The 14,876-nt window shown below is 41.8% G+C and overlaps 1 long non-coding RNA gene across 1 annotated transcript in view; it reads right to left on the bottom strand.

The window, feature by feature from the left end:
* LOC102159433 overlaps positions 10 to 14,876 on the bottom strand; it is a 233,654-nt gene continuing 218,787 nt past the window's right edge. Inside the window, exon 7 of the long non-coding RNA XR_002339577.1 lies at positions 10 to 6,800. This is a non-coding gene — a long non-coding RNA (uncharacterized LOC102159433). The remainder of the gene's footprint in view (positions 6,801 to 14,876) is intronic.

Here is a 14,876-nt window from a genome sequence, read left to right as displayed (position 1 = left end):
GGAGGCAATGTCTGGTTCTTAACCTTTTGAGCCACAACAGGAACTCTTTAAAGGCTATACTTTTAATACACTATCCAGAAGCTCTGAATAGATCATCAAATTGGGGAAACACAACCACAGATAAAAAAATATCTCCAGAAGTCAGAATGTTTTGGAGAATTCTGTAGATGATTTGATACAATTGTTCTCAGCCTCCCGGGTTCAAGAACCTTTGGGAAGCCTCAGGAAAGACACAGAAAATCTGTTTTAAAGAACGTGTAAGCATGCCAGGTGTAATGATGTACACACAATTTTAGAAGATTAATGGAGGCCATGAAGCCCATTCAGGGTTCCCAGGGTGAGAGATGCTGGAACTCCTCTAACCCCTTCATTTGTGTGTGAATGACTAAGGTGCACTCAAGTCCAACCCCAGAGCAAGTGTGTAGCACAACCAGGCTCCAGATTCCCAGTTAAAGTCCCTCCACAGTGCCATGAGTCTCTCTGGAGACCCGAAGTCAGGGATTACTGATAATTCCTACAGTGGTTGTACTGATGGAAGAGAATCCTCCAAAATTCATGTCTACTGGAATTTCAGAATGTGATCTTATTCGGAAAAAGCATCTCTTCTGCTTTAATTAGTTAAGCTGAAGTGATAATTGGTTTAAGGTTGGCCCTAAATCTGAATGACAGGTCTTTAGAAGAAGGCCATGTAATGACTGTCACCGTGAAGCGGTGTGCCACTTAGGGACCATAGTGAGGCAGAGATCAAAGTGATGAAGTTATACCCTAGGAATTCCTACTCTTGCTGGCAACCACCACAAGCAAGGGCAGAGTCAGAGACTAGATTTCTCCCTGGAACCTCCAGAAGGAACCAGCACCGCTAACATCTTAATTCTAGACTTACAGTCTCCAAGACTATAAGAGAATACATTTCTATTGTTTTAAGAAACCAGTCTGTCATAATTTGTCACAGCAGCCCTAAACAGTAGTTTTCTGCTCTTCATTTGTGTCTATTATTTTTCAAAGCCTTCGTATGCTTTTCCCATCACTGACCCACTGGATATCTCTCCATTTTCTTTTCAGACTAGCTGACCTGGATACTGATGCTGGACCTACCAAGACCCTTCCGTGTCCTTCTAAGTTTTTTTCTTGAGTAGTGATGTTATGCTGAGAAAAATTCTTGGATCTACATTTTTATAACCTTGCTCTTGTTGCTTTTCAAAAGCAGACCATGTTTTCCAAGGCTAGGATAGCTGCTGTTGACCTTGCAAGAGGGTAATAAAAAATCCAGTGGAGATTTAAAAGGAAGTTCCATTTAAAGTATGTAGTATAATGGAAGTTTGCTTTATGCAAACAATGAAGAAAGCTTAGAAGAGAACGTTGTTGACTTCCTGTCCTCTCAAGTACTCTTTGACTCAGGAAGATAACTCACATTTTACCAAGGATAGGCTGTCTGGAAATAACTGCCCTCAAAGACCTATCAACAACCCCATAAAATAAATGAACTGGCTTAAATCAAACCTTTCCCAATGTCATTTATTAAATACATTTGCCCACCATAATATATTGCTCCTGTTGCTGGAACCCAAGACTGATCCATGCATGGAGGTCCTGTTTTTATGCTGCTATCAGAATATTTTCAGAAATCCATTCATGCTTAGGTAAAAAAGGGTCCACTACTGCTTCTATACCTAATTTGACGCTCTTAAGGAGATGAGCTACCTTGGTCTTGAGAAATTTCCCAGGCCACACTTGTGAGAAGGAGGGTGAATGTGTGGTCTGCAATATTATTTCCAGTTCTGCCTATTTTCACTTCTAAGAACTGCTTGGAAATAAATACTGTTGATTTTGTTGGGAAGGGGTGACCCTTCCATATTTTTGGGCATCTTGCCTTAACTTCAGGCTGCACATTGACCTGGCTCCTATTTTTGGACCCCCTTCTGATTTCCTGATATGTTTGCTGTTCATTGAATATATCATTCTAAGCCTCCATTTCTTCACTAGCAAAGTGGGAAAGAATAATGCATCGATAAATTATGAGGATGTGTTGAATGTGTATATCCCCAGGATTTTTTATAAGTCTCTTGCAAAACAAAACAAAACAAAACCCTTCAGTCCTTTGAGAAAGCATCCCATCTCCTTAATGAGGGTACAGGTATAAATATGGACTCAGGAAGCAAAGACAGGAATCTGTGGAGCAGCACTGAAAGCTCAGCTTTGCATTGCTCAGTAACGTAGGAAACATGATAAGGAAATGCAGTATGACCCAGAATAGCTTCACACATAGTGTTTTGAATGTGCAGTGATGACAAATAGGCTTGAAAATGGCTGTGTCACGGGCTGGTGAGCAGAGATGGTGAGAAGACAGGATTTCTTTACGCAGACCTTGGTTTAAATCCCAAGTCTGTGGCTTATTAACTCTGAGACATCAAGCAAGTTACTTTATTCTTCTGTGCTTCATGTATAAAATGGAGATAATTACCTTTTAGGGCTGTTGTGACTATTTTGCATAATACATGCATCTAGGTTCCAAGCAGAATGCATTAAGAGCTTTACCCACCTAACAAGGAAATTAAAAGAGGAGCAACTAAGAGGAAAAGTTTGCTACTTTTTACCTGCAACTCTCTCCTCTGAGGGGAAAAATGATGGGGGGAGGGTCTCAGTCTTATTGCAGGTGCCTAGTTCACATGAACCTAAGAGAGTTCCTTACCAGTATCAACATGCATCCTGCAATAATCTCATAAATAGTAACATTGTCCAAACAATAGCCACTAGCCATCTGCGGCTATTTAAACTGGGATTAGCTAAAATTAAAAATGTATTTTCTTTGGTTTTACTAGCTACATTTCAAATGATCAATAGTGGCAGGTAACTATATATTAATACAGGTAGATATATATGTGTCTGTATTTCCATCATTACAGAAAATTCTATTCTTTGCACATACTTGACTACAGTGAATGATGGTGGCAAGAAGGTTGTAATCACAGGTGATGTTAAAGTCTTGGGGGGAAGGAGGAGGGAGAGAAGCCCCTCTTTTTTTAAAACCTGTCTGTGGTAAAGGAAGGGAAGAGGGGGACTTAAGCTGTGATGCCTAAGGTCTGGGATGAAAAGGTCTCAGGTACATGTGAAATCCATCCTAGGACTAGTACTTTGGTTTCTGATATCATTCAGATAACCTATTCCGTGGTGACTGATATGGAGAGCTGTTTACCTAGAGTAACTAATGTGTCTTCACTGAGAACTACAGAAGAGTAAAACAAGTAATCACAGCAAACAGACGTTCCTAAATGGATTATAACATTCAAGGAAGGATAGAAACTAAAAGGACATTGGAGTCAAGAGTGGGGTTTTTCTATGAATCTTAAATCTCTGGACTTTGATTTATGCAAAGTCCAGAGACAAGAAGAATTCCCTATAGTGAGTCTCCCTAGTACCTAACATGATCTGAATAAATCTATGAGTAGGTGAATGAATGAAAAAAAAAATCTCAGAAAGCTGAAGATGAAGAACCACGGCAACATTGCCACACCTGAAAGAGAAGTTCAATGGGTAACATCTTATGGAGGAAGCACTTGAAACTGATGGTACCCTAGCTAACATGAGCATTGTCCACTGCCAGGCCCTGGGCTAAAAGCATGAACATGCCCTGTCACATTCAATCACCATGATGCCCAGGTGTTATTATCCCTATTTTATAGATTAGAAAACAAAATCTCAGAAAAGTCTAGCCATCTGTTCAATGTAAATACAAATGGCCAAATTAAGGTTCTCAGTATTCTCCTTGTAATTGACAAATGTCCAGGCAAGTTAGAGATCAGTAACGGACCAAGACTAAAAGGAAGAGAAGGGAAGCAATTTTTTAAATACTGTGTGCTTCTTTTATACTCTCTGCTCTACCTGTTTATGCAACTATGACTAAAAATATATAAATGAATGATGACGATGAAGAGAAACATGGGCCTTTATTTTTGATATTTGGGCAAAGCCCCTTGGAGCTGATCTGACAGTTCAAAGTGGTTCCAAGGGTCTTAACGTCAGATAAGCTGAAAGTAGGAATGTGCCAGATAGGATCCCAAAGCAGAGGTGGTCCTGGAGGCCGTTCCTTTCCACAGTTCCTTATTTGATGATTTTGTTCCTTCATGAACGGTGCCTCGGCAGATTTTTTTTTTTTTAACAGAGGATTCTTTTGTCTAAGAAAAATCTCAGTCCCCAACTTATACCTTAGATTTTGTCAAATCACTGTATTTCAGTTTACAGAGTTGAACATACACAGGTGAATTGGCATGTTCTAACTCATAAAATAACTTCCTACTTTGATAATTTTCACATAGACTCATACGTGCTTCTAAACAACATTTTGATAGCATTCCTGAAATGGCGATTGAGTTTTGAGAAAGTATTGTAGCTGGAAAAACAGGGAGAAGGTTGAGAACATATGAAAGTCCCTTCTGCAGGGACCTGTGTGGAGCCAGGAAAGGCTGTGTGAATGGTCAGAGAGATCGTGGAGGTCAAGGCTGCAGAAGGAGTAAGTGTGGTCTGATGTGCAGCCCATGCTTTCACCCACTTCCTTATGCCCCTGAAATGTGTGCAGCAGACTATGTTAACTAAAAAGGCCCACATAAGAGAGAATGCCTAAACAAATGGAAATGCCTTAAAGGGAAACTTTAAAAACAAGTAATGTTTTATAACAAGTCACAAAAGCTTAACAAAGCAATTGCATAGAACAGAAATAAGAAAAACCCAAACAGTATAAAAGTGACACTTCACCTTCTTCCCTCTCAGTAATATGTTCAACTTTATTATAATCTTTCTATAGGTATATTAGTTTCCTATGGCTGCCATAGCAAAATACTACAGACTGGGTAGCTTAACCAATGGAAATTTACTTTCTCACAGTTCTGGAAGCTGGACGTCAAAGAATAAGGTGTTGGCAGGTCTGGTTTCTTCTGGGGCCTCTCTCCTTGGCTTGCAGATGTTCGCCCTCTCTCTCTGCCCCACGTGGCTTTTCCTCAGTGTGCATGTCTTGTGTGTCTCTCTTGCTATGAGGACATCCGTCATATTGGATTAGGGCCTGCCCTTATGATCTCATTTAACTTTAATTACCTTTTTAAAGACTCACAGTCACACTCTGAGGTGTACTGAGAGTAAGGACTTGAACATGTGACATTGGGGGCACACAATTCAGTCCCTAACATTCAGGTAGCTCTTATATGTCTCAGAAACTTGCCCTTCCTCTAATCCCTCACCTACTTATTAAAGGACAAAGTCCTCTTAACATATATCAAGACAAATTTGAGATCTAGGAGAGCTTAAATATCAATAAAAGCAGTGAGGTAACTGCCTTTGCAGCTCACTGTATTTCAGCAACACTTACATCTGAGAATCTGCTGTTGGTATCCAAACTGGAGCCAGGGAGGCACCCATCTGCCAACTGGACACCATGTCCAGTTTATAATGGCATTGGTTGGTAAATCTAGACCCTTACAGTTATAGGACAAAGGGCATTGAGCCATATATTTACCACGACAGGGACTGCATTTTCCCAACTCTCCACCAAAGAGAGCTGTTCATGAGAGACTTACCCAGCAAAAATAATGGGAGCTCATGTGACCAGCAGGACTGGGCATAATGTTGAACTAATTGCAATTGCATCAGGTCAATAGAATGGTCACTTTTAAGCCTAAGAGATGCAGTGAAAGGGGATAAAATCTGGCAAAAGCAATTAGGATTCATATAGATGAGACTCTCAGGAAGGCAACTTCTGTGACATACCACGGATGCCCTCATTGACTGCTATGAAGGCACAGTCAGAATGCTCCAGGGTGGTGATGGTGACGATGATGGAGTTAGAGTCCCTGCATTAATGTATGGAAACCTGAACATCCATGTCTCAGTGATGAAGAGAACTCCATTTTTGACTTCTTGCCAAAACCAGTATCTGGTCCATCAGCATGGATATAAAACAAGGACTGGTTCCTCCACCAGACCTGAGGCAAACTAAGAAGCCTAATGACAGATATCATATGAAACCACTTTTATGTGGAATCTAATAAAAACAATACAAAAGAACTTATTTATAAAACAGAAACAAACACATGGATTTCAAAATCAATCTTATGGTTACCATAAGTGAAACCGTTGGGGGGGGGAGGGAAGAATTGGAAGGATGGGAATAGCACATACATATTACATTATAAAACAGATGATTAATGAGAACCTACAGTAGAGCATGAGAAAACCTACTCAGTAGTTTGTAATAACTTATATGGGGGAAAAAGAATGGATATATTTACATGTATGACTGATTCACTTTGCTGTATACTTGAAAGTAATATAACACTGTAAGTCAACTATACTCCAATAAAATAAAAAAAAAAAATTCTGTGAGCTGCCAATGCAGTTTTTAATCTGTCATGGAATGAGGCCAGTGCTTTCTTTTCCACTGGTATTGTGTGTGTGCTCACAGACAAGGGCAGCATCTTCCTTGCTGGGATGAACTGGCCAGAGTGACAGAGCTGTTGGCAGATGCCCAGGTGAACATCAGTACTTGCACTTGGTTCCAGGTCTACAAACATTGCTGCAAGTGGAAGGCTCTGTGAAAAAGTCGTCACACATGTGGTTCTCTTTCCAGTGTCTTGTTTCTGGGCACTTGGACTGCAGGGTGGATATCATATTTCAGGCAGCAGAGTTCTCAGCAGGGATTGTCAGAGTAGCAGCGAGGCCAGTGTGGGTGGAGAGCTGTTCGCATATGGTGAGTATTTGGAGAGATCATCTTGTTTAGAGGAGGCAAAATGAGTTGCAACACAGCATGAAGAGATCTCAAGAAGAAATTAGAGAAAAGGTGATATTTTAGATGTCTAGTTTTCTGGTCCTTTGGGAGAATTGTGAATTTATTGGACCTGAATTAATGTTGCCACCCACAGATTTTAGCCATAGGAAATTCACGATATGGCAATTTTCCTTGGTCTCATACATTTTCATAGGATTTTCCTGACAAAATCAGCAATTTCCCCTCTGGTACACACATACACACACACTTCTCCTCCCCTCCAAATTCACATTGTTCTCTTCCTTCCTACTATACATGCCACCCAATTTTTCTCCAAAATAACGCTTCAGCAAATACTTTCAGCTTAAATAGCTGCAGCAGGACCACTTGCAATGACATAAAAATCAGTAAGTACTTTCTATCTATGAAGCTAAAGATACTTTAAAAAATTATAGCACACAGACCCTAAAATTTCTACTATTCTGAAAAGCTTTATTCATCCCATAATTATGCATTTCATTTACTTAAAAAAGAGTCACATAAATATGAATCTGAGAGAAATCCACTGATGGTGGTTGTACCAGGACAATGATCCATTAATATTAACTTGAAGAGGGAGTTTCTATTGTGGCTCAGCAGAAATGAATCCAACTAGTATCCATGAGGAGGCAGGTTTGATCCCTGGCCTTGGTCAGTAGGTTAAGGATCTGGCATTGGTATGAGATGTGGTGCAGGTCGCAGTCATGGCTCGGATGCTGCGTTGCTGTGGCTGTGGCTGTGGCTGTGGCTGGCAGTTGTAGCCTCAATTCAACTCCTAGCCTGGGAATTTCCATATGCCATGGGTGCAGGCCCAAAAAGCCAAAAAGCCAAAAAGCCAAAAAAAAAAAAAAAAAAAAAAAAGAAAAAAGAAATTAACTTGAAGAAACCTGAAAGTCCTCGGATCTAACATTCAAATGTGTCAAGACAGTTTCAGAGTTTCAGTTTTCACATCTATTCAGATATAAGGAGAAAAGGAAAGAAAAACCATGGAGCATACAAAAAATGAAAACATGATTGGATTTTCATGAAAAGTTCTTTAAAGGGGTGTTGCTAAGAACCTAGAGCTGAATTCCAGTGAGGAGCAGAACTTAATCTTGTGCACTGTGGTGTAGGTCGCAGCACCAAGATTAAAAAGTTGCCATCTCCAATGAAATCCTCCATCTCTGTCTTAGCCCACTTAGCATCAGAAGCAATAGTTGGCTGGGCAATTCTTCCCACTTTTTTCTAGAGAATGTCATAATAATAGCAAATTTATTTTATTTTATTTTATTTATTTTTTTGCTTTTTAGGGCCACACCCATGGCATACGGAGATTCCTAGGCTAGGGGTCTAATCAGAGCTACCACTGCTAGCCCTTACCATAGCCACAGCAACACCAGATCCAAGCCTCTTCTATGACCTACACCACAGTTCATGGCAATGCCAGATCTTTAAACCACTGAGCGAGGCCAGGGATCAAACCCTCAACCTCATGGTTCCTAATCAGATTTGTTTCTGCTGTGCCACGACAGGAAGTCCTCAAGTATTTACAGTTGAATCACTATAGGCCAGTCACTATGCTAAGGTACTTTACTTTACTTGTACAATTTCATTTAATCAGCACAACATCCCTTTGAAATAGATAACCTAATTGTCCGCATCTGACAGTCCAGGAGACTGAAGTTCAGAGAGGGTAAGTAACTTGCCCAAGCTCACACAGTTAGTGGCAAAGCTAGGACTTGAATCTAGGCCCTGTATGACCTATAACTCCTGGAGGGAAGTATTTTGTTGCAGAGATTAAAAGTAATGGCATATAAACAACCCCTATGAGACTCTCACTCAGTATCTTCCTGCCATGGTGATCATCCATGTTGACAGGCAACGTTATCCATGACTCCAACAGCGTCTCCTTCAGTCAACTCTTTGCAGAACAGATGAAGCCTACTTCTATTCATAGTGTTGATTTAAATTGAAACAAGTATGTTCAGAATCTTCTCTGAAAATTAGCCTTTGTATATTATCCTTACTAGTATCCTCACATTTTAATTTTTAATTTGGAGAACTAACAGAGTAAGAACTCTGTTCTTAGGGTTGGAAATAGTCTTCATAGGGGTTTCTTCTCTTGGAGGATGTCCCTGTAAAGCCAGGAGCTGAGCAGGGCTATTATCTACCTCCTGGGCCTCTGTACATGCTTCTGGGGCCGGGGAGTAGGATGGTGGATATTTGCCACATTTTGTCTCTGGAAAGGATGAGAGGATGGGGAATTTCAGGAGACCACTAGGAACTCCGTGAGGACAGAAACCCTTTCGTGTTCCCAGCACAGTGCCTGGCACAGCGAACCCATTGTTGAGGGCTACACACTTACAATGAAAGGCCCTATTCTAGCCACCAAGGGTTCCAGCACTGTCCTAGCCCTCGAGAGGATCACAGCCTGATGGGGAGTCGTGCCGAGTCCTCTTTGCCCAAGGCCACTGTGTGAACACTCAGGATGAGGAAAATTTCTGAGGAAGAGTTTCTCGGATGGTTCCACCCAGGCGGAGCCCCAAGGAATAAGTAAAAGTCATCCAAGGGATTGTAGGAAAGCAACCCTGAGGCCAGTGCTTCTCAAAATTGCAAACACCTAGTGAGATATTTAAGAAATACTGATGCCTGAGGGCCAGACATGGAGATTCTGATGTTATGAGCCCAAGTGTGGACTGGGCATTGGGAATTTAAAAGTGCCCCATGTAACTTTAATGTGCAGCTAGAGCTGAGCATCTGGCTGGTGGCTTTCAACACTTTAAAGTCATCTGAGAAGCTTTCCAAGTCCACCCCCAGAGACTGCAAGCAATTTTTCTGGGATATGGAATCTCAACTGACTCTCCACGGTTGACAGTGTCTGCAGCAGGTGTTAGTAGCAGCACATCCAAGGGGGCAGAAAAAGAACAAACACGAAGGCTGTCATTGGGGTATAAGGAGGGGAAGTAGGCCCTGCAGGATGGGGAGGGCCTAGATTAGGAGGAGACTGTTAGCCAAATGAGGATATTTGACCTTCCTTTTGGGGGTACTGGATAGTGAGTGAGAGGTTTAGGAAAATGAAGTGAAATGATAAAATTTTCTTTCGAAAGATTGATGAAAGAAGGAAAGCAAATAGTGTATTCGGTTGGAAATAGTTAGTGGACAGAATGATGGAAAGATTGGAGATATTGAATATAAGACCCAGATATTTTTGTCTCAAATCTCTACTTCCAGAGGGATATGGAAAATCATCTTTTTTTTTTTTTTCTGTTCTTACTCAAGTAATTTACAGAAGAGAAAAGCAACATTCATCAGAGTCTACAAGAAACCTACTTGAGGAAGGAGGATGGAGGGTAAGAAAGAGGTTGTCTGGAAAGTTCCTGAAGATGGAGAGCCCACAGCTCTTCAGAAGAGTCCATAACCCTCTGTGGAGTAAGTGGACAATCAGACCTCATTCTTCAGACAAGGCAGGGAAAAGGCTGAGATATTGCAGGAACTAAATTCGAGAATGATATTAACCATTCCCCTGTTATGTGCTGATCCTTAGTGAGCATTCTGGTCCACTTTGGTATTTACTCTTATAAACTTGGCTCCTGATGTTTTTCCTTGGGATTATCTAGGAAAGGAAGAGGAGATGTGGAGAAGATGCTTGTGATGCTTTATCCTTTCCAGGTGATGGCCCCTGCTGGGAAAATGGCCCCAAGCCTGGTATGATTCAGAAATCTGAGAAAGGACTAGGCGTCCACTCATGGGAAAATGATGAGTTGTCATCATTCAGCAAACATGTCATAAAAATAGAGTGTGAGGAACACCTGCACACATCCCGAACACATCCTTCATGCAGGCAATGCCCCCGTGAGCCTGCTGAAGTCAGCATAAATCAGCACGAGACGCACTGTGGGTTCTCTCCTTTCCTCAAATTACAGATGAAAAATGTCACAGCAGCCTGGCCCTGACAGTGACTGATCTGCTGAAATGTGCCTTGGGGCTCTTTTAAAGCCCTCTTCCCATGATATTAATATGAAGTAATTAAATATTAAACTATTTCAATAACTCTTCTTAAAATTGCAAAATTGTCATCAGTGTGAAGACAAAATAGTCATTGTGGCCTTTAGATATAGGATTCACTGTGGCTTAAGGGAGGCCAAAAAAATCAGGAAGGACCCTCAGGATATAACTTTAAATGGAGTAAATCTATAAAAATATTAAATCACTATACTTTGCACCTGAAGCTAATATTGTAAATAAACTACACTTAAATTTTTTAATCATAAATTTTAAAATATTTCAACAACTTCTATTATAGACTTAACTATCTGTATATGTGTATTAATATATTTTATATTATATAATTTAGCATGTTCTTTAAAATAAAAATGAAATAGTCCTATATAATGGGGAGGAGGGGAGAAGGACCCTCAGGGGCAGGACATCAGAAATCTTGTCTCCATTTTCCTGATGGGATAAGACTCACTAGCTCCTCACGTTAAACTGTCAGCATGGCTCTTAAGTTTTTACATGTACCTTAAACTCTTCTTAGGTCAAAAAACAAGGTGGAGTGCCTTGCCCTTTTAGTTTCTCTCTTAAAAATAATTTACGCCTCTTACTGATCTTCCATTTGCATTGTGCTTTGGAAACCTCACTGTATACTCCAGTGGTTCTGCAGGGCGGCAGCATTGTTTCCAGTCTCTTCTTGAGTGAGGCTCGCAGAGGTCAAGTGCCTTCCCCTGTGGAGTGTTCCCAATGAGTGGCAAGGCTGGGCTGGGAGGCCACATGTCCTCTCTTTTACCTACCATCCTCCTACAGCTCCTCAGTATCTCTTCTCTCCGAGAAAACCATGTCCCTGGCCCAAGGGCAGGATATGATTTAAGTCCCACTGGACAGTTCACAGAAGCAACTCCTTCCCCAGGACTCTGCTCTACCAAGCAATAGTTTCCTCCCTTCCCTTTCTGGATTCATGGGCTATTTAATACCTCCCTCCCCATTTTTTTTTTTTTTTTTTTTTTTTTTGCTTTTTAGGGCCACACCTGTGGCATATGGAAGTTCCCAGGCTAGGGGTCGAATTGGAGCTATAGCTGCTGGCCTATGCCACAGCCACAGCAACGTGAGATCTAAGCCACATTTGTGACCTGCACCACAGCTCCCCACAATGCTGGATCCTTAACCCATTGAGAGAGGCTAGGGATCACACCACATACTCATGGATACTAGTTGGGGTCATTACCACTGAGCCTTAATCTTAATGGGAACTTCCAATAATTGACTCTTCTGATCCAAGTCCTGGGAGAGGGCGATGACCTCGTTAGGGTCCCTGCTTACATGAGCCTGGTGCCTCCTGGGGCAGAACAGAGAGTAAATAGAAAAGGAATAGATACATGAAGTACATCCAGGGCTGTGAAGACTGATGGGGAAGGGCAATGTTGGGAAGTAGTATAAGGTAACCTGGGTGGTGAGAGAAGGCCTCTCTGATGAGTGATACTGAGATGAGGAGGGACTGAGAAGGAAGCAGTCCTGCAAAGATCTGGGGAAAGGGCCTTCCAAGTGAAAGGAACAAGCTGCCCAGAGGCATGGAGGCTGGGAAGAGCCTGATGATTGAAGGTGTAGAGAGACAGACCTTTATCGAGTGCTTAATATAAGGCAGTCACTGTGCTATTTCAAAATGATACAGGTGTGCATAATTCTAAACCATTTCCAGGGTGAAATCTGCTCAGATTACCATATGATAGCTATGGCATATGAAAGAGATTCTAGAAAGAATGTAGAAAACCTGTGAGTAGTATTTCTGAGTGATGTCTATTGTTACTGTCACCATGTTTAAGTCCCTTTCCATACACTATCCACTAATCCTCACTTAATAGTAATGGCCATTACTCTTGTTTTAGAGATGAAGAAATAAGTTTTAGAGCAGTAGAATCAGCTTGCTATGGTTGACATAACAAACCCCACAGACTGGGTGGCTTAAACAACAGAAATTTGTTGTTCCGGAATTCCCCATAATGGCAAAGCGTCCAGGTTGTCAAGGGGTGAGAACTGTTTCCCTGTACCTGGAGTGTTGCGGGGGGAGGGATTAGCTCTGAAAAGTGGACATTCACTTCTCACGCACTTCTCTCATCCAGCTCTGTGGACCTTCCGGTAAATAAAGCTCTGGCTGGACCCAGTGCTGGCCGGTCAGGGTGTGCCCGGTCACACTTCAGTCCTCAAAGGGAATGCAGCGCAATCTGTGAGCCTTTCTACAAACAAAAATTAACTAACTTAACTCTGGATGTTTAATGAATGGAGGGAAATGACCTATTTACTTTCTTCCGAGTTTTGCTGAAGCAAATGAGTTTAATCACTCTGTGCAGTAGGAAGCTTTGAGTAGGGATTACATGTACGTAAAAGTTGAGGAAAAAATATACAGTTGGACGTACACCTTAGAACAATGGCCTCAGCTCTCCGGCGTGATCTCACATCCATTCACACCCGGTGCTTTTCAGCCTGAGGAGCACTGTCCTGGGTGTCATCTCATTTGCACACAGCAGCAAGCTCTGAGCCAAGGAGGGGGGTGTTGTTTGTATTGTTACTGATGCTCCTGCTTCCCGTCAGAGGAAGCTGAAGCTCAGCTGGAGGGAGCGACCTTCCAAATCCTACAGCTGTAGTTGCCCAAGTGGATTAGAACCCAGGGTTTCTGATCCCCAGCCTTATATTCCAACCATCTCCGTCTTCTTCTACTCCAATATGCCACTCTCCTCCGCTTTGCAGAGACAAGTTTGCTGTCATAGCACCTAAGCTGAGCAGCTTTGGAGTAGGACCCACAGAGAAAGAGGTCCTCTCTCCGTTGTAAGACCCCTCAACCTCTAAGCTGTCTCAGGGCTGACACCTTCCCCCATCAGGTCTCCATCTCCAGGTAGCCTTCTTAGAGAGCACGTTTGTGATTCTCCTCTCAAAAGCAGTCTCCCACCCCCACCCTACCGTGGTTTGTCACATCGTCCCATATATTTCCTTCATAGTACTAAACCTATCTGTGTAATGACCATGATGTGTGTTTGTTAACCTGTTTGCTACCTCCTCCATGACACAGCAGCTCCATTTGAAGAGCAGGCTGGGGAACCCTGCTCACTACCTGCCCTCATCACCCACAGCAGAGTCTGGCATATAGAAGGTGCTCAGGAAGGACACCAGCCAGGGAAACAGGACAAGAACCACTACATCAAGTCATTCTAAGGCTCACAATGAGGGATGGAGGCAACTTCACATTCTGGCTGAACCTCTTACCCTTTATCTGACCTTGAGAGACTCATTTTAACCTCTGCTAATGGCTGAATTGTGTCCTCCCCACCCCTAAACTCATATGACCAAGTCCTAACCCCCAATACCTCCAAATGGGTCTATATTTGGACACAGGGCCGTCCTAACCCCACATGACCGGTATCCTAATAAGAGGAGGAAATTGAGACACAAAACCTACAGAGGAAAGATGATGTGAAGATGCAGTGAGGAGGTGGCCCATCTACAAGCAAAACAGAGTTCTCAGAAGAAACCAATCCTGCCAACACCTTGATCTCAGATTTCTAGTCTCCAGAATTGTGAAAAAATACAATTGCATGGTTTAAGCAAATCAGTCTGTGGAGCCCTAGCAAACTGATACAACCTCTCTAAGACTTATTTTTTCATCTCTAAAATAAGAATGGTCAGTACTATTTAATGTGGATTAATGAAATAATGTATAGAAAGAGACATAATGCAGTGACAGTAACATAGACATCACTCAGAAATACTAGCCACAAATTGTCTACTTTCCTCCTAGAATCTAACTCCTTCATATGGCAGTTATCAGTATGATAATCTTAGCAGATTTCACATAGAAGATAGTTTAGAATTGCGATACCTGTATAATTTCAAAGTAACACCAAGACGGCTTTACATTAAACACCCAATTGATAATTGTAGTATGAATAATGAAGGAATGAATTTGTAAGCATAATGGATATACCAATCTATTCTCTGGGTAAGCAATTCCCTCCAAGCGCTATGACTTATAGAGGCACCCACCTAAAGCAGAGGGAAAATTTCCATTACAATAAACGCAAACATAGCAAAGCTGGGAGTTCCTGTTGTGGCTCAGAGAGTT

The sequence above is a fragment of the Sus scrofa genome, chromosome 16 (genome assembly GCF_000003025.6).
Source record: "Sus scrofa isolate TJ Tabasco breed Duroc chromosome 16, Sscrofa11.1, whole genome shotgun sequence".
In the NCBI taxonomy this organism is placed as follows: Eukaryota; Metazoa; Chordata; class Mammalia; order Artiodactyla; family Suidae; genus Sus; species Sus scrofa.
This window is presented reverse-complemented; position numbering and strand designations above follow the sequence as displayed.